Here is a 27,509-nt window from a genome sequence, read left to right as displayed (position 1 = left end):
ATCTTCTATCGCAACATCCAGGACAGCAGCCAGGATGAGTACGCCTCTGGTAAGTGTCTGCAGGATGCACGAGGGAAGAAGTGTGACTGCACACAGCCTCTCCTCATCTCCACGGGTAAATTTCCTTCCTCGAGCAAAGCTTTGGACGTTGCTCTTGGCTTCAGATGCCTGTTTACAGTTCTTGACCTTTTCTTCTTCTTTGGGCCACATGGAAGACAAGCTGGCATCGCGTCTGCGTCCTGTGGTCAGGGGCTGGCACACCTCTTCACCCACACAGACTCTCCCCTTTCCCCTGCTGGGCGCGTGGCAGAGCGAAGGCTCCATGCCAGGGAGAGCACTGGGCCTTTCACAGCGGGTGTCTAGGGGCCACCCCACCCCCAACCCGCAGAGGAGACGTCCTTGTCAGGGGCATACGGAGCATTCCTCAGGAGAGACCACAGGCTGAGGTCTCAATACATGTCCAAGGACTGAAATACACAGAACACCTCTGAGGACAGTGGAAATAAACCCCCAGATATCTGAAGAACCTCACGCAGGGCTTGGCACAGACTAGGCCCTCGATGACTGTAGTTCCTTCTTCCGGCCCCTGCCCTGATATCTCCCTCCATTACAGTGAGAGTCCTGGTGCTGCGGCTAAAAGTGAAGGCCACCGGCCATCCAGGGTGGCACCACTGCCCGGTCTGCACCGTGAGCTGGGACAACTAGTTGACCTTGGAGCCCCTCTGCCTCTCACCTTTCACCAGATCTGAACTCACTCAGACAGGAAGATCGCTGCCAGCATGGGGCGTGCCCCACTCTCCACTCTGAGCGAGCCCCAGCATTCTCTAGGAGCAAGAGCTCGACGTGGGGATGGACATTGCTCTATTTACTCAGAATGTTGTCCAACAAATAGAATCCAATTCACTTTGTTTAAGGAGTTTAACTGACACCCCACTGTGGATGAAAAGAGGTTCTGTAATAAATCTGGTAAGTCCAGTGACAGAAAGTGACCTCCCAGGGTGATCAGGTGATAAATTCCTAGTGGACAGATCAGGTGGGTGGTCACACCCTGGGCTTTTAACACTTTAGTAAAAGGTTTATCTTTGCCTTGAGCAAGCCCTGTCCATCATTTCTGTGCATCTAGATTAACACACCTTTGAAATGCCTGTTTTTCAGACCACTGGGAAGTGTAACCACCCTCAAAGGAAAGCGCAATCTTGCTACTCATCCTGCACCTTGCTGTCTCCCACGTTCATGTATTCTTCCTTAAGTTCCCCCCTTAATTCCAAATGCCTAAAAGAAACTGCAAAACTGTCACTCCCCGGAGCATTTAAGATCTTGCTTCCCTGCAATGTCCTGTTTGGCTCAAACGAACTCTTATGAAGATTCCTTATAGGTTTGGACATTCTTATACTAACACCTTGAGTTGAAAATGAAGCCAGTGCCCCCCTATGCCTGCTATCACCGGGGGTCCCTGTGAGATCAGCAACAGAGTAAATCAGGAGGAAACCCACCAGCCAGTCATCCCAGGGAAACGCAACGGTGGCTCGGACATCCTTTGGGTTGGGGAACGAAGTGGGATCCGAATCTGACTTAAGGGTTCGCTGGAGCTTTTCAAAGCTGATCATCTGACCATGCTTTGGGTTCACTACATAAATGGGCAATTTTGGTGCCCACCTCCTACAAAAGCCGGAAGGTGCAGGAGTCTGTTATCGGCAGAAACCTGCATTGTGAAAACAAGAATGTTTTCCTGAGACAAAACTGGTCGTAGCACCATTTTCCTACAAAATCAGGGTAAAGACCACCTACCCAAGAACAGCGGAATGTGAGTGCTGAATTAAAGCAAGTCGGAAGAGGCTGGTACCTGGCAAAACCTCCTCAGAACGTGGTCTGCGGGTGGTGTCCACTGGGACCCCGTGGAGAGAAGGGAGTTGGAAAAGGTAAGATTGGAGCCCCGATTTGTCACATTGTAGAGTGGACATATGGATTCACTTCCATTTCCCCATCTATAAACTGGAGATGAGGGGAAAAGAAGCTACCTCAGAGGGTGGTTGTGAGAACTATGTCAGATGAAGTATGAAGATACTTAGCAAGTGCCTCTCACACAATCACGACCAACATGCCACCTTCCCTGTGAGATCGGAGCACACACCTAAGTTGGTAACAATCCTGAGAAGTAGACAGCAAGGTTATTCCCATTTTGTAGATAAGAAAATTAAAGCCCAGGAAAGGTAAGGGACTTGCCCAACAACAGTCAGAGGCGGGATCCAAACTCAGTCTAACTCCAGAGCCTCAGGAAACTTCCAGTCTAATAGAAGTGATGGACAGCAGTCACCGCCACCACCAGGAGGGCCAGCCAAGTGCCCCAGGGACAGTTCACTGGCGCCGAGGGCAGCCAGGAATTACCCTGTGGGAACAGGGGTTAAGGTGTCCCATTTGAGCTGAGGCTTGAAAGATGTTTTGATTTCCACCAGGAAGAGAAGACAACAGCCTCATTGGTGGAAACTCACAGTGGCAAAGGCAAGGAGCTGTTAAAAGGAATTCCCTGCTCAGGAAGTGTGCCGAGGCCCTGGGCTTGCTAGAGTGTCGTATGACCTTATTTCCATGTCTTTGCCAAAATTCTGCTCAGCACGGCACTGTAAGTGCACAGGCCTGTGTCTGGTGAACTAAGTTGACATAATAAAGCTGTGTGGCTTTGAGCAAGAAAGTCAACCTCCCTGGTCCTGAGGGGCCAACCTAACACTCGTGGCTGCACTAACTGAGGCACTCATGTAAAAGCTGAGCCTCAAAACTGCTCTGATGCTCTTCAGGTCTCTGCTCCACTAGGGGTGGCCCGGGTCACCTGTCATCTTTCTGCTCACCACCCAGACCCCTTCTGCTCACAGCTGACACCTCCCAGGGAAATATTTGTTAGTGTTCAAAAAAAGAAAAAACCCAAAACCCACAGAGAAATGGGCTTGGTCAATTGCCAGTACTAGAGATGAGTTTCCACTTAGAAGAACTCATCCGCTCACAGTTGGATTTAGAGACCTAACTCCATCCCTCTTGCAAAACACATTTCTGCTAAATAACTGCAACATGGTGTCATATGAATCCTAACCATTGACCAGCTGCCCAAGAAAGGCACTTTCTGCCTGGACCACAAGGTCCTCTCTGTTGATTGTTGGGCTTTATCAGGTAAAATGGGACTGGACACTGGAGATCTGCATACAAAGTTGCACTTGCTTTATGCTCACCTCCTGTCCCACGCAAACTCAAACCTTGGGGGTCTTGTTCTGTGCCTGAATTTAACTAGATGTCTGTGTTCACCGCTCTCTAAGTCAAAGATCCTAAGATATACATCTTTTTAAATTTCAACATCGCCTAAATAGCTCCATGTCCTATAACCAGTGGCATCAGGAGTTTCATTGGAAGCATATCTTTCTTAGTGGCACATGAATTAGGGTGAGTTGTATAATTGAGGGCATCTTAGATTGGAGGAAATATGGTATATGCTAGAAACCTTGCTAGGTTTGAAATAAAACTTGCTTTTGAACTAAACAACCACCACATAAATATGAGAAATCTGAAGCCCAAAGTTTTAGTTAAAGATGAATCTGCTCCAGGTGGCCTTGTACATGGGAGGAAGAGTTCGGGTGGAGTTCTGGTTACCACTGCTGAGTACAAATTACTGCAAAACTAGACTTGTAAAATAACCACCATGCTATGTCACTCAAGTGTTTTTGGTCAGGAATTTGGGAAGGGCTTGGCTGGGTGGTTCTCACCTGGAGTTTCCCATGACCTTGCAGTCAAATGTCGACCAGCTGTGGTCACTTGAAAGTGCAAATGGTCTAGACTTCCAAGATGGCAGTTCCCATGGCCATCGGCCAACCTGGGGGCTGGCTGCTGGCTCGGCTGAGACCACGGACCACAGCACCCACCTGTGACCTCTTCTGACAGTCTCATCACTTCCCCAACAGCGAGTGGCCGAAGAAGCTAGGTGGGAGCTCCATGACCTTTGGTGGCTCTACTTGTAGAAGCAGTCACAGGACTCAGCAAAAGGACATAGACCTCATCTTTCACTGAGAATATCATGTTTTTAAAGCATCAGAGGTGAGAACCCTGGTGTGACCGGTACAGACACCATATTTGGGATCGCTTGTCTGGTGCCCAGAAGCAAAGTGGAGCAAAAGAACTGAATGCGATTAGGAGCATTTTCTAGCAGATGTGGTAGAAGTCAACCATCACTAGCAGGCTCTTTCAGAGCATCCACTCTGAACAGGCTGGTCTGGTGTTTTCTGGGAAGTGGATCTGGGGCAAATGTATCAGGTTCACAAGAGGCCTCAGGCTCAGAACTTTGTCAGACATACCTTATTTCTAACCAAAAAATTAAAGGCTATATCTAGTTTAATATTTACTAAGCACAGCAATTGCGGAATGTTCTAGATTCTATGAATACTCTAATAAACAAGACAATGCCTCTTTCCTCACAGGCCTTATCTTCCGATGGGGGAGGCAAAAAGTTATCTCTAATGATATTGGCAAGTCCTCAGGACTATGGATAATGACAGAAAATGAGCGCTGGGGAATGTGTGTCAGAGGGGTGGTCAGAGAATGCCTCTCAGGGAGCTGACATCTGAGCAGAGATCTAAAAGAAGTAAGGAAATGAGCAGGCCGGTATGTAGGGGAAAGAGGGTTCCACACAGTCACATTCTGTGCTCAGGCCCGGGGGCCAGAAGGGGCAGGTATGCTTGGCCTACAGCACGAAGGCCAGTGGGGAGAGCAGGGTGGGCCTTGGAGGACACGGTAAGAACTTTGGGTTTTATTCTAAGTGAGAGAGGAATCCACTGGAAAGTTTTTTATCAGGTGAGCCCAACGATTTGGTTTATATTTTTAAAGGATCTCCCTGGCTGCTGAGAGAGAAAGAAGGGTAGGGTAGACACTGGAAGGCCAGTTAGGAGGCAGTAACCCAGGCAGAAGGTGGAGGTGGCTTGGTCTGGACTGTCACTGGTGAAGAGGGAAAGCAGGGGGCGGATGGGCCTCTATTTTGAAGGAAGATTCTAGAGGATTTGCCAATGGACATATCTACCAGTTAATCCTTTAACCTGGCAAACAAGATATACGTCCTCAAAATGCTTAATTGTTGTCCAAATTCAAATCTGATTTCTACAGAGGGTGGCCATGTGGGTGGTAGAAAGTGAAAAAAACCCCAGGTCCAACCAACTCCTGCACACACTGGCCAGGGGTCTTGTCCCTCATGGCATAAAAGGGCCTAGAACTCAGACTTTGCCCCCTCCTCTCCACCTCTTTCCCCCCACACCCTCACCTCCCAGCAAGAAAGATGTGAGGAGATTCAAAAGAATGAGCCACTGGCTGAAAAGACTCTCTCAAAAAAGCCCAGAACCTTCTAAAGGGCTGTCGGGAGAGCCACACCCATTTGCATGGGCCAGTTGGGTATTTCGGTCATTCACTGCATGACACGACTTGGTAGTCACAGCCCCTCCTTCTTTTACAAGTCACTGTTCTCTTAGGAGCCTTTTCTGTCAAAAAGAAACCACCAGAGTTGCTGCTTTGAGACAGGCTTTAGGGGGAGTTTCATGCGCCATGAGTCTCAGTAGTGACAGGGTCAAGGTTCTCTTGAATGGCACAAGTGGCCCGGTGACCAGATCAAGATGCAAACCCAAGCCTACAATAGTGACTACTTTCAATTGTTTGTTTTTTACAAACATGTACATAGTTCTTACTATGTGTCAAAGTTCCCATCGCTTTATAAAATACTTTGTCCTTCAAGCTCATAACCATCATATGGGGCAAATGCTCCTACTACCCTTCATTCAATACTCGAAGTGCACTGATTGAGCACTTTACAGATGGGCAGTGAGTCCCAGAGAAGCTAAGTGACTTGTCCGGGCTATACAGCTAGCTAATGACAGAGCCAAGATCAGAACCCAGAAACCTTGGCTCTTTACTACCACACTAAGCCACCCAATGCCGTGCTTTGGTAGAAATCTGTCATCTGTATAGCTATCAGAAATGCTTTCAGCTGCAAATAAAAAAACCAACTCTCCTAGGGTGTCTAAACAAGTAGGAATTGTTTCCATAACAAAAAGCCCAGAGGCAGGCATTCTTCTGTCCTGGGCTGGTGGGAGAGCTTAACAAGGCCATCATACAGCCAGGCTTTTCCTGTCTTTTAGGAACATTTCCACCCATTTAGGCTGCTGCTTATCACCTCATGGTTGCAAGGTGGCTGCTGCACCTCCAACTATCATGCCCAAGACCCGGGCAGGAAAAAAAAGATAAAGTCAGCTTCCCCTCTGCCATTACCATAGTCGCCATTACCATATCTGGTTTAAACAAGTCTTGATTCATCTCATGAGGCTGGGATTAAGTCTGTCTTCTCTGAGATCTGGGGCCTTCTCCCTACCACCTGAACCTCTCAAGGCACTACACAGTGGAGAGGCAACGCCTGTTGAGGAGACAGCAGACAGCACTTGCCATGGTAAGTATTACTATCCCCATTTTACAGATGGGCACACTGCAGCTAGAAGCCACAAGGTCAAGATCACAAGACTGGCAAGATGGGAGCCCCAGAATACTAACCCAGGTCCCTGCAACTCTAAATCTCACGACTCTAGATGATGGACATACACTAATAGCTACAGAGCTTCGGGCGAGTTACTCAACCTCCCTAAGCCTCAATCTTATTTCTAAATAGTGGCTAGTAATGGTAACTAACCAGGGGGTTGCTGTGCAAGGAAATGAAATAATACAGTAGATCCTTGAACAACACGAGTCTGAACTGCATGACTCACTGACACACGGATTGTTTCAGTAAATAAGTACAGTACTGTAAATGTATTTTCTCATCTTTATGATTTTGTTAATAACACTTTTTTTAAGAACTCCCAATCTAGTGTCCCCAGAACCCTCTATTTCCAAGCTGTGACACTCGACAGTGGGAAGGCACATGCTAAGCGTATAAAAAGGCTGGAGTAACAGGCATAAACTCGAACTCTTTCAGCCACCCTGGGCATGTGGTGACCTAAAGTCCCTCCACAGCAGGCTCCGGAGGACAGGGACTATCCCCACGAGCCACAACCTGACATCTGCCACAAGCCCCCGACACCCATGCACTCAAGGGTCAGGGAATTTATTTCTGACTCTCCCTCCCACCACCCGGACAACATCCAGCATTTCTGATTAAGTATCTGTGAATCAGAGGTCAGGTTGGCTCATTTCTTCGTTTCCAGGCTGTGAACAAAAAGGCTATTGATCACTTAGAGGAGAACCAACCTGCTGTCAGTTCTGTGCAACAGTGTAAACCAGATGTGCAAGTACTGGAAGGGGTAGCGAAAGCTGCTAAAAAATTTGCAGTGAGTGAGGGTTAGCAAGTGGAAATGACCCATGCCCGTTTTAAAAAAAAAAAAAAAAAAAATCAAATTTAAGATAGGTACCATGCTAACGATGTTCTCTCCATCCACCGTGCTGTATTTTGGTTAATGTGAAAAATATTTATGGTGGGCTTTGAAAGCTCAGTTACAGAGCCCATAAAATTGTTTTTACATATGTGAAAGGGGAAGGGGAAGGAAGGTGACCTGGGCTGAGCACCTACTGCAGTCTCACTTGGTCTCATAGACCCAGGGGGCAGGAAGCGGAGGCCGGGAGAGGTGAAGTCACCTGCCCCAGGACTCGCAGAGGTGCTCACACGACGGGCCCCATTCCTGTGCACGCGGCGCTGCTCAACCCGGGGAAGTGCAGCCCAGGGGATGTTCAGAAACAGAAGCTCACAGAAGGGACACAAAACCCCCAGAGACCTGTGGGGCTCCAACACCCACGCAGCTTTCACACCCCTTCACCTCGACCTTTCACCTGCGGAACCGCACTGTCTCCAGACCAGCGTGTAACACCAAGTCAAGGGGCCAGAGCTCTCGCTCCACGTGGGAAAGCCTCACTGGGACCACCGGGGAACCCACGGGCAGCGTGTGAATCAGAACCTGTGACCCTTGTGGTCCTGCATCTCAAATCAGGGGAATACAGATCAACAGCGCCTTGGGGCTCAGGGGGGAAACTCTACCTCTGAGTCAGGGCAGCGAGAACCTTCTCTGGGCCTCCCTCGGAACCCACTGAAAGGTTGGGTGTGTGTCACCAGGGGCCAGGGCAGCTGCACGCTTATGGTGTGAAACAAGCCGATGTCATGGGTTTTGAGTCTCTTAGGATGCCTCATCAATTCACAAGATCATCTCTCTGCAGGTGACAAGGCTCAGAAATGCCAGAGGAAACATTCACAAGTGAGTGTGGTTTTTAACTTTTCTCTTAGTGAATACTTGGCTAATTTGGAATCACAATACTACTGGATGAAGCCCAGAGAAGGTTAGTGCCCTGTCTAAGAACACACAGCTGGAACTAGATAAACCTGGAAGTACATCTCAGGTGTCCTTCTCTTTCCCCAACACCATACTGCCTTGCTTGGAACAAAAAGACCACACAAAGCAAAGGGAGATACACATTTTAATTAGATAATAAAGCAGTAAGAAAGAAAGACAAGACCCACAGGCAAGAAAAGTCTTGGCCAACCATGGACTGACTCTTTGTGACATTGACTCAGCTGACAGCTCTGGGTGAAACCTTATTTTAAAACACTTTTTTTTTTTTTTTAAAATATATCTTTATTGATTTCAGAGAGAGGAAAGGAGAGGGAGAGAGAGAGATAGAAACATCAATGATGAGAGAGTCATTGATCGAGCCAGCAACCAGGGCATGTTCCCTGACCGGGAATCGAACCCAGATCGCCTGGATCCCAGGTCGACGCTCAAACGCTGAGCCACGCCCGGCCGGGCTCAAAATACATTTTAATTAAAATATAATAAAATACATTTAATTAATTAAAGTTAAAATAAAATTTAAAAGATTTTAAACCTGCCCCTTTCCTGTCCCGACACATAGTAGAAAGGAAGCTAATACTGCATTCCGTGTTCCAATCCTGGTAGCACTGTGGAAGCCGTATTATTCAGAGTCTAACAGCTGAAAAAGGCCACTGAGCCCATTGTACGGATGAGAAAAAGGCGGCCCAGGGAAAGGAAATGACCAAGGAATCCCAGCAGAGCAGACACTGGCTCCAATATCACTCACCACTCGGAGCTGAGGAATTCCCAGGGCACCATGCACTTCTCTACTTTCTGTAGACGAGGGAACCCTTAGCATTTCCCATGACTCTGTCTATTGGGCTGGCATAATCTCCAAAGCAGTTGTTGACTGACTTTGATGATGTAGTTACCAAAAGATAGCAGTGGGCGTGGTTAGTTTGTCAACATGTCAGTGAGAAGGGAGGCTGAGCTATAATGTGCATAAAGGCAGATCAAGAATGTATTTGGTCCAAATAAAAGGTATGCCCACACAATGTACTATGTACAGTGTACTGTGTACAACATAGCAGTTGCAAAATATAAGGCAATTGACATGGATAGCAGGCACTCTTTGATATATTGCTAATGGGACAAGGCAAGTTGCAAAATAATCTGTTATCAAAGGTCTACAAAGTTTCTGTGTGTGTTTGTGTGTGTGTGTGTGTATGAACATGTGCGTGCATTAAAAGGTCTGCAAGGATGTACTCCAAAGTGGTGAAAACCTAAACAGAGATGAAAAGGAAACAAAAATTGGGAGCATTGATTAAAAAAAAAAACATTAGCCTTATTTGGAGAGGTGTTTTCCCCCCAAGGTGAAAACATTCATTTGCTATTTATGTAATAAATGATTTTTTATAAAGTTTAAACAATTTTTTTTTTATTGATTTCAGAGAGAGGGAAAGGAGAGGGAGAGAGAGATAGAAACATCAATGATGAGAGTGATTGATCAGCTGACTCCTGCATGCCCCCTACTGGGGATCGAGCCTGCAACCTGGGCATGTGCCCTGACCAGGAATCGAACCGCCATCTCCTTGGTTCATAGGTCAACACTTAACCACTGAGCCACGCTGACTGGGCAAATGATTTTTTTTTAAAGAGATTAACAGGCATAGGATTTTATTCATTCATCTACCAATGCATTCAACTATTTGAACACCTACTACATGCCAGACACAAGCCAAGATGAAAAACACAGCCACTGCCCACAAGGAGCATCCGCTCTAGCAGGGGAGGGGGAGGTTAGCCTGTCTGGCATGCCATATGCACTCTGATGAAAGGAGGAAACAGCGCAGAGTGGGAAAATAAAGAGATTTCCACATTTCGTAGGAGATCCAGAGGCTGGAACAGAGTCCCTGGTAAATTCTGTCTGCCATCTTGAAAAAACCCAACAACCATGGCAGTCATTTGCAAATGAGCAAATCCTGAGTAATTTTACAGGAATTTCGATGATCTGACTCCAGTTAGAGTTCACGAAGGAATAGTACAAAGGGTAGTTTTCAGCTTCCCTAAATTGAACCCCCACAAACAGGAGGCAATGGTTCTGCCACTTTTCAAAGGCACGGGCTCTGGCAGTTCTCATCAGTACACACGGTTTACTGTGCGAGGCGAGACGGGGCTTCTGCCAAAATCGCTGTTTTGATCTGGATTTCTAAAAATAACTCTTGAGAAGCCTGTGGTGTGAGAAAAAGAGGGTGGCTCGTGGCTCCAAGGAGGAGCATTGGATTAGAATTACCTAAGAGGTTGAAATTGAGTGCAAGTATCTCCTTGTAGCAACTGCTTTATAATTAGCCACCCTAATGGAATCCTTTCAAAACCAAGGCAGTTCAACAAGGAAGTTTAATTGAAAATAAAATTTCCAGACCTGCTATTCTGTCAAAACCACATTAACAGAAGAGAGCTCAGCAGTGACCAAGTCACTGAGAAAATGTCTTATGTGCTATGTAAGAAGGGGGCAGGGTTCTCCTACCTGGGGAAACATGGCCATGTTCTCTGAGGGGCAGTTTTCTCACCTTAAATAATAAAGATTATGTTCCTGCACCTCACTGGATGGTCAGGAAGATGAAACATGACAATGCACATCAACAGCGCAGGAACACGCGCATGGTGCGAGCAGGGCCGGACACGAGGAGATGCGTCCGAGCTGCTCGGGATGGGGACCAGCGGCATCAGCATCCCCTGGAAGCTCACGATTCCTGCAGAATCTCGGCGCTGCTCAGATACAGTGACGGCGACTCTGCATTTAACAAGGGCTCCTGGAGATTGGCATGTAGCTTCACTTAAGGAACAATGACCTCGGCCATCTCTTAGGTGCATGATTCTGTGCCTGGTCACCTAAGTCAAGAGAAAGTAATCTAAAAGCTGCCCTTGGGGAGAAGCAGGTTTCCCGAAGGGCCACCTGTGGTGGGAACATTTCTGGAGACCACCCTGGACACCGTCCAGCCTTCCTGCCTCCTACCTGCAGAAGGGAAAATCAAGGCAGAGCCCAGGGCCTCCTGAAACCAAGAGATTTTCCACAGCTGGGCTGCACAACTCCAAGGTCATCAGAGATGTCCCTGTCATCGCACATGCTTGGGAATAGGTCCTGTGTGCAGAGAGGACAATGGCAACAGCTGGTAAGAAGCAGCAACTGGGAATGGAAGCCAAGAAGCTCAGAGGAAATGGGTAAGTATGACAGAGCCCCTCTCTTCCCTGATTATGGCCTAAATCACAGAGCTTAAATGCCATAAAACACAAGGACCTCATACAATACAAAAGGAGACGTTATACACACACACAAAAGATTTTCTTGTACATGCACAGACCATATCAAAATGACAGACAAGGTACTTCTGACATTGGCTGTCTCGTGGAAGGAAGACCTGCCAGTGGCTGGGGACTGGAAATTGAGGGAGACACTTCACTTTCACTGCATCTTTCTGGACCTTTTGAGTTTTCAACAGTGTGAATGTTTTCCTTGGATGGATGGGAGGGAGGGAGGGAGGGAGGGAGGGAGGGAGGGAGGGAGGGAGGGAGGGAGGGAGGAAGGAAAGGAGGGAAGAGAGAAGGAAAGGGAGAAGAAAAGGAAAGAGAAGGGAGGAACATTTAAATTAAAAAAATAAAAAATAGCTGAGTCTCTTGTTAAGCAGGACTGGGTTTAAATGTCCTCCCAGGAAATTCAGGGCATGAAGCCATCATCATTTTTGCTCAAACCACTTAGTCTGCAATCCTTCGTTCAGACTGAGCACTGGGTCCCTCACACGCATTCATGTCTTAAAATGCTAAGGTGGCAAAACTCTTGTGAGGAATGTCCTTGGTGGCAGAGAGCTACCTTGTCTATTTGCCCCCAAACCAAGAGACACTATACATATCCCACTCTCTAGAAATCCCAGCGGCTCCTGACTCCAGCCCATTTACCTTAGGCAGGGGAGAATCTCTTCCAGAATATTCTGAAGCCCTGGTTTGCAGAGCCTTCCAGTGACTGAAATGGGCTTAGGGGAGACACACGTATATGTCGTATGAATGTTTGTAAGCGTGGACTGAAATAAGAAGGAAAATATTAAGTCCCATGTAAAACCCTAATTCTGAATCCATGGCACCGGCTGTGTTCAGTTTAAGAAGCACTCCCCAATCCTTCCTGCTGGGAAACAGGATAGAAAGGGGTTTGAAGACAAGAAGGCTGAGGCCCTGCGAAGTCTAGTGTTGGAATCAGGAATTAAAGGCTGTGCATTCACTGTCCCGGACACACCCTTCCTGTCATGTCCAAGTGTCCCCAGCCACCTTCCAGAAATGATCTGCACACCTACCAGGCCCTGGAAACCTCATGCTGTGTCCTTATGGTCGGTGGCTGGAGGCTATAGAGTAATGGCCCTGCTCCCTCGGGCCACACACCTACTGATGATGTACAGTTGGGTGGATTAGAGGCCAGCTTTCAGGACAGAAACTCTTGGGGTCAAGCTGTGTCCCTGCTATTCCCAGCTGCCTGGCACTTGGCAAGTTGATCTCTCTGAGACTCTGGTTTCTTCATTTTTAAAAATGGCATCAGCAGCGGCTGGTATTTACCAGGTGTGAACTACGTGTGCACTAGGCCAGTGTTCCTCTCAGGACTTACTGGTTATTAACTCATCGAGTAGCTGTCACATGTTGTTTTGTTCTCCATGAGCAAATGAGAAAGCTAAGGCACAGAAAGGTACAGTAATCAGCCCAAGGCCACACAGCCAAAAAGTGCTAGAACTGGGATTCAACAGGCAGTGCGACCAGGGCCTGTGCTTTAGCCAAAACACAGAAATGTTCTCACAGGGAAGTTATACGAGACCATCGGGATAAAATGCTTGTGGGCCGCCTGGCACAGAGTAAGTGCTCAACGAATTGTAACTCCTAGGTTCCTGGAGAACTTAATTTCTGTGGTTAGGCTGAAACACAAGAGTTACTGCAGTATGCAAGAGGCTGCGGGGAAGCTGCTACCTGCAGCGGCAGATTCCCTGACAGGCGGCCTTCCCCACCTTCCTCAGCTGGCCTTCTGCCTCGGGACTGAGGGACAGGTGGGAGCTTCGGAACTCGTCCCCCTGAATCTTTGCCTTGACCTTTCCCACGGGGGACCTACAGGGAAACCTAATTTGGGGCAGCTGGGATGGGAACAGGTCTGGCTGACAACATGGCAAATTCCAAAATGAGTTGGGCAGATCTGTTCCCAAGGTCATGGTCACGTGCTGGTCAACTCAATCAGAAACTTTGCAAATGATTAGTCACAGATTTGGAAGGGGACAGTCCCTTCAACAGAAGAGGCAAGATGTGCTAAAAACAAACAAACAAAAAACTGGCAAAATTAGAGATCTGGTGTGAAAGATTCTATGGCCGAGTAAGTGCTCAGCCACTGCTTTCTTCATCTTTTCTCAGACAGTCCCAGTTCTGTTCAGGCCCTGGGCGGGCAGCCATGTGTGGGGAAGAGGGGCCTGGCAGCCACGCGACCGGTTATCTCTGTCAGGGACTGGCTGAGGCAGGCCACTCGGTCTATGATGGGTTTCTGGAGAAACTGTCTTTCCTAATAGAAGACAGAGTTGCAGTAAGTAAGACGCCCCTTCTTTCCTTCCCGGGACTCTTCCTGCTCAGAATGCTGTTACAGTAAGTTGATGTCTGCAGTAAACAGGAGCCTCTCGGAGATGCTAATCCAGTGCCCTGACATGCTTGAGCTATCAAATGCATCCCTTTGGCCCCATCTGATAGCACCAGGTGCTGGGGAAGACGCGGGGAGACAGGAACTCGGGGCGCACCGGTGACAGTGCACACGGTACAGTCATTCTGGAAAACAATCTGGCAGCATCTGTGAAATCAACTACGACTGTGCACAATGACTCATCCATCTCACTTAGAGTTTCTCCAACTCTCCCACAGTCCACTTGAGTACAGGTGCACGCTGCTCATCACGGGAAGGGGCTGGGCTCTCCTCCTGTCCATTAGCAGGGGACAAGACCAGGCAAGAGGGCAGGACCCCTCCTATGAGCTAGGTGCACATGGAGCAACCAGGTGGGATCTAATAAAGACGGAACAGCCGGCCCTCCATATCCACAGGTACCGCATCTGTGGACTCAACCAGCCATGCATCGAAAGTATTTGGGGGAAAAATGTTGTGTTCTTGCTGACGTGTACTGTGCAGTTCGGCCTATGATGGTCACATCTGTACTGAACATGTACACACTTTTTTTCTTGCCATTTTCCCTTAAACAGGACAGTATAACAACTATTTACACAGTATGTACATTGCATTGGGAATTATAAGTAATCTAGAGATGATCTGAAGTACACGGGAAGATGTGCATAGGTAATATGCAAATACTCATGACATTTTATAATGTCAGTCTAGGGGCCTGAGCATCTGTGGATCTGGGGATCCCCAGTGGATCCTGGAACCAATCCCCTGTGGATACCAAAGGAAGACTGTATTGAATAAAAAGAAAAAGCAGGGAGAGATCTGTAGCAGGATCCCGTTTGTCCAAATTAAACACAGATACCCAATCAGAACAACACAGGGGCAACTGCACAGGCCGGGCATACAGCAAACACGCCGGGGTGGCTGCCCACAAGGACCAAGGCGATGGACATGAGGCAGGACAGGAAAAGAAGAGAGAGGGGTCTTACGGACACCAATGATAATGTGCCTTGCTTTCACATACAATTCAAAAGGAAAAACACAGATTTGGAGTCAGGAAACCCAGGAATAAATGTTCCCATGATTTTTCTGCTTGTCGGCCCTTTGGGAAATAAGTTAACAGAGCCTCAGTTTCCCCACAGTGAAAAGCAAATATGAAGAGTGGCCCTAAGTTGTCCCGTGAGCATCCAAGGAGATTCATGCTGAGAGCCTGAGTCTGGGACTCAGCGGAGGCTTTCTGGGTGCCAACTAAGGACTCAGTTTTCTCATCTGTGAAATGGGGATTATTACATGACAACAGTCCCATTTAGAACCACTGTGACGAGTTCAAATGAGACAAGACGTGAGAAGGACAGAACGCACAGTGATGACACAGTTTGACAGACACAGAGGAGGGCACGTCCTTCAGGGAGCCGTGTTTGTACCAAAAGCCGTGCTGGGGGCTCAGCTCATCTCCGTGGGCGAGGCACACGGAGCCCCCGAACCAGGGAGCAGTGCCCACCCCTCACCCGGACGCCTCCCACAGCCCGAGGGAGTGGTGGGGATGTCGGGCTGGCCTTCTGTGGCGCCACTCCTGGGGGCAGATGGGGCCCTACAAATCTATATACACATTTTTTTTATTTTTTTCTGTTGCAAAAAGTCATTTTTTAACTGAATAAGGCAAGTTACCAAAAAGAAAAGAGAGGAACACAACAGAAAAAGCAACTGTCATATGACCCCCAAGTAGACAACAAAATCTTCATTTTTCCAACAAAGAGCACATCACTCTTTCTAACTTTCCGTAATCCTGGGAAGAACACCATGTTGTATGCGAGTGTCACATCACAGTTCGTCACTGCTCTCCTTAGGTGACCACCTCCTCTCCGTCGCAAGCCCTTGGAGCCTGGGTAAGACTGAGGGATGCAGAAGCACCAGGTACCCTCGGTGGCATTTTGTTTCAGATTTGCCCCTAAATGCATCCAGCTTCAAAAATCCCCTCCCTGCATACCCTGCCTTCCCTTCTCCTGGATCGTGTCTGTGAAATACATTCCTCCAGTCGGGACACAAGGTCAAAGTGACGCCTTGATGGCTCCTGATAAACAGTTTTTCCAAAACCCAATTCATGCTGCCCCTAGGACAGGAGGTCTGAGCCAGGCTCCCTACAGATTCCTAGAATGAATTCCCAGCCCCAGGACAGACTAGACAGGACAGGGAGAGGTCCGAGGGGGACTCTGCTTTGGGAAGATTTCCCCTCCTGCTCCCCTCCCTGCACCACCCCTCCAAACGATTCCTCGCAAACTCGTGTCTCAGGTGCCTGTTATCAGCAGGAGGCTGCAGTGAGGAATCGCAGCTCTGAGGCCGTTCTTTAGGGAGTCAAGGTTTCGGCATGAGGAATCTCGAAGGGAGGAATGAAGTGAAAGATAACAAGAGGGCCAAAGATGGCTTGAGTGTGGGCACCGTGTGGTCTGGGTGCAGGACAGCAGGTCGCCCTAGCTGCAAAGGGACGTCCTCTGAGAGCCCAATGTGAAAAGTGGCCATACCGGTGGATGGCAGGTGGGAGGGCAGCTTTCAGGAGGAGGGGGGCAGTGATCAAAGCCTGTGGCGGGGAAGTGGGACGCTTGCTTGGTGGCCAGCGAGGAGCCCTAGAACAGAAAGCAAACATCTGGGGGTCCTGGGAGTGTGTGTCAGGTGCAGAATGTTGAGGGCCGTGGTGCTGGGAAAGAGAGGAGTGGAGATTTGTAAAGCGGTGCAGCCAAGGAGAGAGCTTACGGGAGGCCGGTCTAGGGGCGCTCGGGATGCACTAGAGGAACCAGTTGGGGCGTCCAGGGAGGCAGGCCGCTCGGCCCTGGCCCCGGGCATATGTGGCCCAGCCCCCCTTCTCACTGTCTTCTTTTACTTTCTTTCTAGTACCTGGCACTGTCTGAAAGGTCCTTGTGCTGTATGGATCTGTCATCTCGCTTTCCGCCTGTCTCCCCATGACAACCTAAGCTCCGTATTTGTCTTGTTCAGGGTGCCGGGTACATGTGGGGTGCTCAGTGGGTATCTGAGTGGATGAATGAACGTAAGTTCCCTGAGGGCACGGCTTCATCAGCTTTACTCCCTGCTGTCCCCCACTGTCTGTGCACACTGCCCAGCACACAGTAGGTGCTCAGTGGGTGCTGAGAAGTCTGTCAGCTTCTCATGCCTCAGTTTCAAGTGAGTCACTCAGCCCTTATTCCTCTGCAGGGGATGAAGCTGAAGACAGACCTTGCCACGTACGATGCCTTTGGTGATGCTTATTGGTGAGCGGCGTCCACCCTGAGACCCCCACGGCCTTCTTCCTCTCTCCTCAGGGTTAGAGACTAGATGGAGGACACAGGGACCAAAGAGAAGAGAAACCAAAGTGAAAGAGAGATGGGGAAGAGGCCGCTGGGGGCACGTAGCAAGCCCTTGCACACTTGTGCACACGCGCACAAGCTGTATACGCTGTGTGCTGGTCTGGACGTCCAGAAACTTACTGTGTGACCTTGAGCAGGTCATTCTCCTCCTAGGCCCCGGTTTTTCTGATAGTAAACCCTGGGCACTGAAGAACATTTCTAAGCGCGCTTTCAGATCGAAATGCTAAAAACAAGAAATCATCTGGGCTTATTAACCAATGTCACCCCATTAATTTAATTAAAAAGTCATCTAGGGCTTTATTCCTCAGAGCTGGAGCCATGGCGTTAAGGCTTTTCCAGGCTTCCATAGACCTGGCAAACAGCATATCAAATACATTAAACCTATGCAGAGGTATATTAAAAATATTTCCTGTTTGACTGCAAAAGTTGAGCAGCATCTGACTAGTTGCTATAAAGTTATATAATTATGTATCATTGTTTCAATTTTTCAGCTTTGTTTTCATATTCTGAAACTACTAATTGCATCTGTTCTCAAACTTGTTTGTGAAAGCCTGGCAGGTCCCAGGCACTCTACTCCCGGTACCTTCCCGGTCAAATGGACACACCTGAGATGTTTGGCAAAAATGTCACTTTCCAGGCCCCACCCAGAGCCAATGAGCTAGAACAGCTGGTGGGGAGGGAGAGGAGGCTCAGGAATCTGCATTTTAGCAAGCTTCCCAGGTGGTCATTTGCAAACTGAAGTTTGAAAACCACTGCCATAAAAAGAAGCTGAGAACAGGGGCTGGGGGAGGCAATGCTGAAGGAAGAAGGCAGAAGAGAGGTCCCAGCACATGGCTCCTGTTTTGCATGCCTGCAAATCACTTCTGCCCGGCAAGGTCCACCAGCCTAAACAAACTGCAAAACCCTGACTCACCCTCTGCTGGCCCTTCCCGCAGACCTGGAAAAAAAAACACAAACAAACAACGATACTCACATTCAGCCTGAGATGGCATTCAACTGTTCTGACTTGCAGGAAGAGACCGGTTCCAACTTAACGGGCACACTGCTTGGAGACAGAAGCCACCGCTGCCAGGGACCGACGTACTACAGGGAGGAATATAAAGAACGCCGTCACCCAGATGTTTGCTGCAACCTGTCTACCCTTGGTCTGTGATAGATAACTGGTTCCAGCAGCAAGCAGTCTCAACTCATCCACAGGAGGGAGGTTTCGCTTATTGTCAAGCCACACACACATGCTTGATTGCATGTGCGTGCACACACACACACACACACACACACACACACACACACACACACACACACACACCAAACATTACGTGCAGGTGTAGTTAAGCTCCCGCCACGGTTAGGGAGGCAGCCCGGCCACCAGAAGCAATCCAGACTGTCATGCTGAGTGCTAGCAGGTGCAGGACGGTGCTGGGCTAAGAGCGGGTTGGAAAAGAAGGAACTGATTAGAGCAGCCAAGTACTGTGCTGGAGTTTTCCGGCGTATGTTTCACAGCAGTTCATCCCCGAGAGTGTTATCAGTTCCATCCTTCTGACGGGGAAACCAAGACACAGAAAAGACCTGTGACCTCCTCAAGATCCTAGGATCAAACCCTGACCTAGTAAACCCCAAGGCTCACGGTCGGTGCTTTGTGCAGAAACCTGCCTTAAAATTCATAAGCGGTGATTGTGGCAGGAGGGAGGGGAGTCTGCTCTGGAGAGAGGGAAGCCTATGGAAACTGATCTCTCCAACCAGTGAGAGAACCAAAACAATTTCTTAACAAACAATTTAATTCACAAGCAGTAAATAGCCATCGGAAATCAGAAATCACAGAAATCACAAATAAGCAATACAGGGAGAAAAAAACAACAAAACCCACACACGTAATCACATCTTCCCCAAAATAACTGTGCTATTTATACTTCTGGTTTTTTTTCTAGTCAAATACACGTTTCTCCTGGCCTACAAATAAAATGATGCAATTTTTGCAATGTATCCAAAATGTTGTAATATTGATGCTGGTACGTGGGTAATTAGTGATGCTTGCCCAACCCTAGTCTGTAAATTTATGTCAAACCATGAAACTTGTTCGCAGATTCTAATGGGGAGAGTCACACCTTTCACTTCTTTTGTTTGCTTCCTGTTGTCGTCAGTTCATCACCCACTAATGCATTTAGGGAGGGCTAAAGCCTAGTCCGTCTAAATGCTGAGTTCTGGTGGACATGGCAGCCTTGCAAAAAAAAAAAAAAATCAGGCTAGCTTCCTCCTCCCACAGGTGCAAAAGAATAAGTTTTGTAGCAACTGAGAAAATGATTTTTTTTAAATGTATCTTAATGCCACAGGGAGATGCAGCTCTACTATGCAGAAGGGTCTGGGACCAGACCTCGCACAGACTCCTCCCCCACTGCAAGGACCATCCCTCCAAGTGCCCCCCATAACCCCCATCCAGACATCCCCTGGTTGGGAGAGTGAAAAATACCCTCCTTTCCTTCCCCATGGGTGTTAATGAGGCTCCCTATAGAGACAGAGTTAATCACATCAATTGAAAGACTTTCACACTTGGCCTTGCCTGCCAGGGCTCTGGGAAAGGTGGGTAAGATAAGTCATGTCGTAAGATAATTTATAGTTTTTTTCTTTTTCCCTCCTCCACCTGTTTTTTGTGTGTATGTTTTTTCTTTAATGTAGGCATAGTCAATATGTAATGGCGTATCCAGATCTTAAATGAACAGTTTGATGAGTTTTGACAAATGCATGTACCAAAAACACCAAACCACCAAGAGAGAAAACATGCCCCTCACCCAGAAAGTGCCTTTTCCTTCGCTGCCTGCTCTTCTCAGAGGCAACCCAGCACCACTGATTAATTTGGCATTCTCTAAACGTTCGTAAATGGATCCGTGTTGTGTGTAAAGAGCAGTATGAACAAGGAGCATGAATAGGCAGTTCCTGGTGGGAACGAAAAATACAGTAGTGCCTTGGGAAACAGTCTGGCAGTTCCTCAGAAAGTTACGCATTCAGTTGCCACGTGACTCAACACTTCCCCTCTCAGGTATGTGTACTTGAGGAAAATGAAAACACAGATTCGCTCAAAATCCTGTGCATAAACTCTCAGATCGGCGTTAATCATAATGACCAAAAAATAAAAACAACCTGGTGTCCATCAACTGATGAATGAACAAATAAAATGTGGTATTATATTCATACAATGGAAGGATATTCAGGCATAAAAAGGAGTGATGCATAGAAAGTACAGATGCTGAGACCTCGGGGATAAACCTTGAAAACACTGTGCTAAGTGAAAGAAGCTAGGCATGAAAGACCACACATTGTATGATTCCATTTATATGAAAAGTCCAGAATAGGCAGATCCATAAAGTAGATTACAGGTGCTCAAGAATGAGGGGTGGGAGGGAGGGTATTGGGGAAGTGACAGATAAAAGGAACAGACTTTTTTTTTTTGAGATGGTGAAAATGTTCTAAGATTGGTAAATGGTATGGTATGTAAATTAAATCTCAACAAAACTACTTAAAGAAACCAAACATTTGGAATCAACCAAAGTAGAGCCAGTTGTGTGCATGGAAAATAGTTCCCTGCAGTGGAATTTTAACTGTGACACAAGATTCCCACACCACTTGGGGAGTACGACTGGTGTCCAGGAAGGTCTCCTTCCCACGACAAGGTCGTGGGGTTTGCTGCTTTTCCCAGAGGTCCCTGTCCTGTCTTCAGAGTCCAAACTCCTAAGAGTCCAGGAGGTGTTCACCAGATCCACTCATTCCTTCCACAAACACTAACGGAGTTCGTGTTTAGGAGAAAGCACAGAACCACATCTAATCTTATCATCGTATTTCCCAGGCGCCTGCATATTTCCCAGGCGCCTGCATTTTTAAGGACATTTCGAATGCCTCTGTGCGACTGGTCCTGTGGCTAGCAGGTGATGCGAGGAGCCCGGAGGGGTGGAAAGAGCCCATTACGGCAGAAAGGCCAAGAACTCTGAGGTCCCTGGACTGGTTCTAAACCCTGATTCCACCACTTACAACTGCACGACTTCACCTCTTTGTGCCTCGTGTCCTCACCTGCGAACACCAATAACCTGCCCTAGGGTGGAACCATGAGCGGCCCCAGCTACGGGAGGCAACCAATGGATGTTTCTCTCTCACACTGATGTCTCTTTCTCTCTCCCTCTCTCTCCCTCTCCCTCTCTCTCCCTCTCCCTTCCTCTCTCTAAAATCAATTTTAAAATATCTTTCATAAAAAGGAAAGGGCATCTGTGTTCCAATAAATCCCACTTCATGCCATGTTCATGGAAAGCACGCAGAACAGTGCTGGGCGCGGAGGCCGCGCTCGGGAGCCCCCGGGAACCACGCCCCAGGCCACGACGCGTGTTCAACCGCGGGCTGGGCCCTCACGCGCCGTCTGGCACTTAGACCGCACCGCCATCGTGCGAGGCTGGAACGTAACTGGGAAGGTGAAGATGGGGGCGAGCAAGGTGGCGGAGCCGCAGCAGATCCAGGTCTCCCGCGAGCCCTCGCTTCTGACCGTGCTGGCTGCCAGGGCCCAACAGCCAACCGGACCCACTCAGGCCAGCTCCAAACACGACAGGCTGTGATTTAATTCGTTGGAGGTTTGTGTTGCAGAAACCAAGGGCTGAAAGGGAACCACAGGGCACCTCACAGGCTGAGAACAGCAGGTGTCTGGTGCCATGACACATGCCAAAGAGAAGAGGCTGGAAAGGGCATATCCACGCAGGTCCTGGGCCGCAGGGGCTCAGGAGGTGGCGGTGGAAGGAGGGGCTGGCCCAAGCTTCCTGAAGGGGATGGGCCCGACTGAATAGCCTACATGGACCCTGCTCCAGCCACCCTATGTTATGGGAATATACCCTAATGAAGTAGGAAAATACCAGTGGCGAAGCTTCAATTATGAGAATATTCACGGAAGCACTGATTAGAATGGTAAAGGTGAATTCATACTTAAGAAAAATGGGAGGAGCTCTGCCACTTATGTCTGAACAACGGTGAAGCTCAGGGTCCAACAAACCCAACGGGGCGGAGCAGGCATTGAAGTGGGAAGATGGTTTTCATGTATTTAGTGAAACAGTTAACAAGGGAATGTGTATATGACCAAACGATGACGCGTATGTGTGTGTGCATCCTTTCACTTAACTAGTCACCTCTCAGTGATCACAAGTGTTTTTAACTTCTTCCTTTCATCTGTCTGGATTTGGGGATTTTTTCTGGAAGAGATCGTTAGTGCTTTGTAATAAGAAATAAAGGATGGCTGGTGTCCAGGCGGGAGTTCCATACTCCCACACGGTCTGACTGGTAACGTGGAATCGCTGTTCATTCATTTATCCAGTGCATCCTTAGAAAGAGACTGTCCCAAGGCAGGGGCTGGGTGATGTGCGGACAGTGGAGGTGGCTGAGGCAGAGAGAGCTCCATTTGCTCCGTGGGGAAGCGGCCAGGTGCCCACATCAATGTACTCAGTGGCCGGCTCCTCTGCAGCACTGGCACAGGGCACTCTCAGCTCATTAAGAAGGGAATCATCCTTTCCTATATTTGAATTCAGCCTCGATTACACTTCCCACACACTCAGCTAATGATCTCTTAAGACTGAAGGAATCCTCATAGCCATGCTGGGACTGGCATTTGGTCTTAAAGCTAGGCTGATAACCCCACACGTAAATCTCTGTTTTCCTCATCTGCGAAGTGGGTACCCTCTCCAGGGAGCTGGGAGGGTTAGCTAGGGTTCGGAGAGCGCTCTACACTGCACAGGCCTGCACACACAACCGGGGTGATTTAATGTCCAGATCCGAACCCCTTTCTACAAGGGTTGACAACCTGGAATTTTAAATCATGACAGATGCCAAAGTACGGGGAGGAAAACATGTTTACAGCTGAAGGACTGGACAGAGGAAGCAATGAGCAGCATGGTCCCAAGCCACTGCGCCAGCCAGACTCACGCCTTAGGTGCCTTCCAACTCGGCCAACACAGGGACAGAACACGTTTATAACCCCAAGCACAGTCTGTATGTTTTAAATGGGAAAATAACTTTCTCTGTAAGATTTTTTCACTTACGTGAAAGAAAAGTATTTAGGTCCTACAGTCTTGAAAAGAAATCTTATTTATCTCACCTCATGTATTAGAAAGAGAAAGGCATTCCAGTTAGGGGGACAGGGTTTGAATGCTGGCTCTGTGTCCTTCTGTAAATTATTTATCATCTCTTAGTTTCAGGACAATGTCTTTCCTGCAGGTAATAATTAGAGCAATACATGTAGACAACATAGATGCTCAAAAAATGGCAGTTGCTTTTTCTTGGTGGGACAACTCAGGGAACCGACAAAGCAACGGGGTGGCACTGCCCAGAGCTGTGCCTTGGGGGGAAATCAGCTCATGATGAAAGGGAGAGAGGTCCAGGGTGGTCTGGCCGCCCAGCCAAACTTGACCTCAGCTCAGCCAGGAAAGAGGAGGGGAGGATACCGTGTCTTTCTCGGTGATGTGGGAAAGCGCGATGAGACCAAAAATCAGAACGTGAAACCGGCCCGTGCTTTGCACCCCCACTGAGATCGCGGCCGTGCGTGAGTAGAGTGCGTTAGGTGTGTCTGGGAGGGGACGGCGAGCATCTCTACCAGTGAAGACGGTACCACTGGAGGCAGCACCGGGCAGCCTGGGACAGGACAGCAGCCGAAGCAGTGCGGTGGGGCTTTCCGTTAAAATAACCCCAGAGCAGCTGGCTAAGATTCAGACTCTCCGTGTCAGCAGGCCAGGGGCAGAGCCCCAGGAGAATGTGTATTTTACCGGGACCCACGGGTACTTTTGATACTTCCCAAGGGCAGGCGTGGGAACCCTCCTGTGATGGAGAAGGCACCAGGTGTTGGCCGTGCAGGGCCTCGATTCAAGACCCAGCTGGGAGCCAGCTCTCAGATCCAACTTTAAATTTTCTGGAAAACACTGGAACCAGGCCCTGGGCAAAGCAAGCTGGGACTTCCCTGCAGGCTGCAAACATATGTATAAAAAGGGAAATATCTTTATGAGCTATGCACTAAGTTTATATATACACATAAACACATGTGTACATATATACATATACACACACATGTATATACACAAATACAGACACGCTTGTGTATATGCATATACCTCTGTATACATGCATATTCACATATGCATATGTGCACACATACATGTAGGCATGCGTATGCACACACACATGTATTTCAGTTCATTTTCACACACACTCTACCTAGTGCTATTATCCCCATTTTCCTGGAAGAACCTAAGGCATGGAGAGAATAAGAAACTTGCCTCAGGTCACACAGCTAGTTAGAGGCAGAGGCAGGATTGGAAACAAGACAGGCTGGCTCCAGAATTCCTGCCCATACTCACTACATTCTCAGATAACCCAGGAGGTTACAGAGAGTAGAGATTGAGGGTCATAAACATGGAAAGTGACTTGTGCCCCGAGGGGACTGAGTCAGTGATGTCTGCCAAGCATTCCTCCCACTTCTGACACACATGCTGAAAGTGGGGTGGGTTTGTCCTGCCACTGAATTTGGGCTGGCCTGTGGCTGCCCAAGCAGTAGACTGCGATGGCAGGGATGCGTGCTGGCTCCGCCCCTAGCCCTTGGAAGGCTGGGCAGCTTTTATGTTACCCTCTTGAACTGCAGCTGCCATCCTGAAAAGAGAGGCCCTGGTCACTGCAGTCAGTCAGCCCCGCTGAGGCCCCAGACTCGTAAGCAAAGCCATGCTGGTCACAAGGCCTCAGAAGAGCTGCCCATGAATTCGGCCACGACAGCCTCCAGATGACCCCAAGGGGAACAGAAGAACCACCGGCAGAACTCAGCCACTCTACACGACTCGGAAAATAAACAGCCCTTGCTTGAAGCCACTAAGTGTTGGGGTGGTTTGTGATGCATCAAACTAGAGTAGCTGATCCCTGCACCTACATGGCTTGCAGACAAGCATAAATTATACAACAACCAATATACCTTGTTGCGCACTGTGCCCGGCCATGCATTAAGCTTGCATTCATCGTCCTGTTCAGTCTTCACTGCCACCCGCGTAGCAGGTATTCGTGTTATTTCCATTTTCCTGACAGAGAAACTGAAGCCCAGTGAAGTAAAGACTTTAAGCGGTGGCAGTTCTTGGATCTGGACCTCAATCTGTCTCATTCTAAAGTCTGCATGTATTTATCAGGTTTCTCCAGAGAAACAGCTGACACCTGTCAGCAACCATCACACTGCATCCCCCACTCAGGGCCACTTAGCCCTGCAACCTGGACCCTGCATCCCTACCCCACAGTTATGATTTCCGTATGAATCACACAATTAGCAAAACAAACGAGACCTGCAGTCAGAGGTTGTCAATTAAACCCGGAGGTGCCTGAAGCATGTGGCAAGAAGTTACCAGCCACATTGAAGCCACTCAGGAATAAACCTAGAGTACAAAGTCGACCTGCGATGTTCCCCTCAACAGGTGACAGGGACAAGGCTGTGGCAGGGAGGCCCACTGGAAGGGGAGGAAGGGAACCATGGTTGGTGCCAGGCCCTGGCTTCACCCCAAGCTGCCCGTGTGACCCTGGACCACTCATCACCTCTCTGGGCCTCAGTCCCCACGTAAGCTTGGTGGTCTCCAAGTTCTTCCTATGGTTTTCTTTAGCTTCACTTTCAGCACAGGCCATGGCCACAGCATTTACTTTTGACTGGGGGGAAAGTCCAGCAAACTCTGCTTGGCCACTATAAAGAAACTAGGGGACAGAGTATGTCACTCAGAGTAAGTCACAGATGGAACCTCCAAACCTAGGAATCCCCAACCCGGGCTCTTCCTCTCCTGCCGGTCACTGCCGCTCTGCTCCCACACTGGGCTCTAAATTACCTCTGTAGGAAAGTGCCAACTCCCACCGCCCCAGAACGTGATCTGCAGGCCCCAGCAGCCCAGTTAACGAGAGACTCGGACTGGCAGGAGGTTATAACCCTCCCTGGGTTTTGTTTCCTTGCCCCCATCAAAGCCAGCAGTTTCCTTCAAATTGGTATCAACCAGACCAGGAAGTTTCTTTTTCCTTGCAAGCCATTGTATGCGGGAAGATCAGAGGGAGCTGTCAAATGCAAGGACGGAACCAGCTGGGCACGTGGAGATAGGGGCGGGCTGCCGCCTGGCCTTGCCCCAGCTCCCCAGCCCCGCAGTCAGTCCCCCTTACCGGGGGTTATGCGGACTGACTGAGGATGACAGGAGCCTCGTCATGATAATTAATCAGGAGCATTATCATCACCCTAAAGGGCATCTGGCCTGCTCCACAACCAGCTGGGAAACTGACCTCAGCTCCTTCCTGTCTCAGAAGCCACTGCCTCCTGTCCATTGGGGACCAAGGGCTAAAATACAGTCCAGAAAACAAAGCCCTTCTGGGGAGCCCGTTTGGACGTCAGATGGGACGACCTCTCACTGTCTCGCAGGTGAGAAAGCTAAGGCTGCAATGCAGGTGATACCAATGGGCACCTAGGCGTGCCTCCAAGATCCTACAGGTTCAGTCCAAACCACTGCAATAAAGCAAGTATCACAATAGAGTGAGCCCAATGTTTTTGCTGGTAGGGGGCCTCACCTTCCATTTGTAAAAAATGCAACAGCTGTGAAGTGCAATAAAACCAAGCTACCAAAGTTACCCTTAGCATCAAAGGAGAAAAGACGAGATCAAAGTCAAAGAAAGAAGGCTGTGTAGGTTCAAAAGACAGGGACAAGACATGCTTATATGTCCCCCACGAGAAGTTCAGGTGAGCAGGATGGAATCACAGGGTAGGGTGACTGGGGTGGGCCTTAAATGCCATGCTAGAGATCGAGCCATTTGAGTGGAGAGGGACATGGTCAAAGCTGAGCTTTCAGAATTTGGACTTGACCATCAGGAGGAGGGATAGGGCCAGGAAACTCCACACACCCCGCGTGAGGCTCAGGACTGGAGATGGGTGGGATGGAGGGAAACAGGGAGTGGGCCATCGGGAGGGAAGCAGAGGCAGACCCCTAGCTGGAAGGGGTCCAGGGAGAAGGAAAAAGCTCTTCCCCTCGCCTTTCCAATGACAGCAAGATTATTACCTGAGGGTAGGGCTGGGCAATGCAGAACTTACCAAAAATCAGGGGGGATTTTTGGTAACAGAAGTTGCAGAACCAAACTCATGTGGTTACTGCAACCTCTTCTGCTACACTG

General features: G+C 48.7%; 1 long non-coding RNA gene across 9 annotated transcripts in view; it reads right to left on the bottom strand.

Moving 5' to 3' along the window:
- The window catches only part of LOC107539542 (uncharacterized), a 301,088-nt gene that overhangs the window by 107,240 nt on the left and 166,339 nt on the right, over positions 1-27,509 (bottom strand). For 8 of the 9 annotated variants that reach the window (XR_015715799.1, XR_015715798.1, XR_001603411.2 and 5 more), the window contains exon 4: positions 18,313-18,422. This is a non-coding gene — a long non-coding RNA (uncharacterized LOC107539542). Of the gene's footprint in view, positions 1-17,208; positions 17,304-18,312; positions 18,423-27,509 lie in introns of all 9 variants that reach the window. The other variant, XR_015715801.1, reaches the window with a different exon arrangement.

This window comes from Miniopterus natalensis, chromosome 16, assembly GCF_054644295.1.
Source record: "Miniopterus natalensis isolate mMinNat1 chromosome 16, mMinNat1.hap1, whole genome shotgun sequence".
Classification (NCBI taxonomy): domain Eukaryota; kingdom Metazoa; phylum Chordata; class Mammalia; order Chiroptera; family Miniopteridae; genus Miniopterus; species Miniopterus natalensis.
This window is presented reverse-complemented; position numbering and strand designations above follow the sequence as displayed.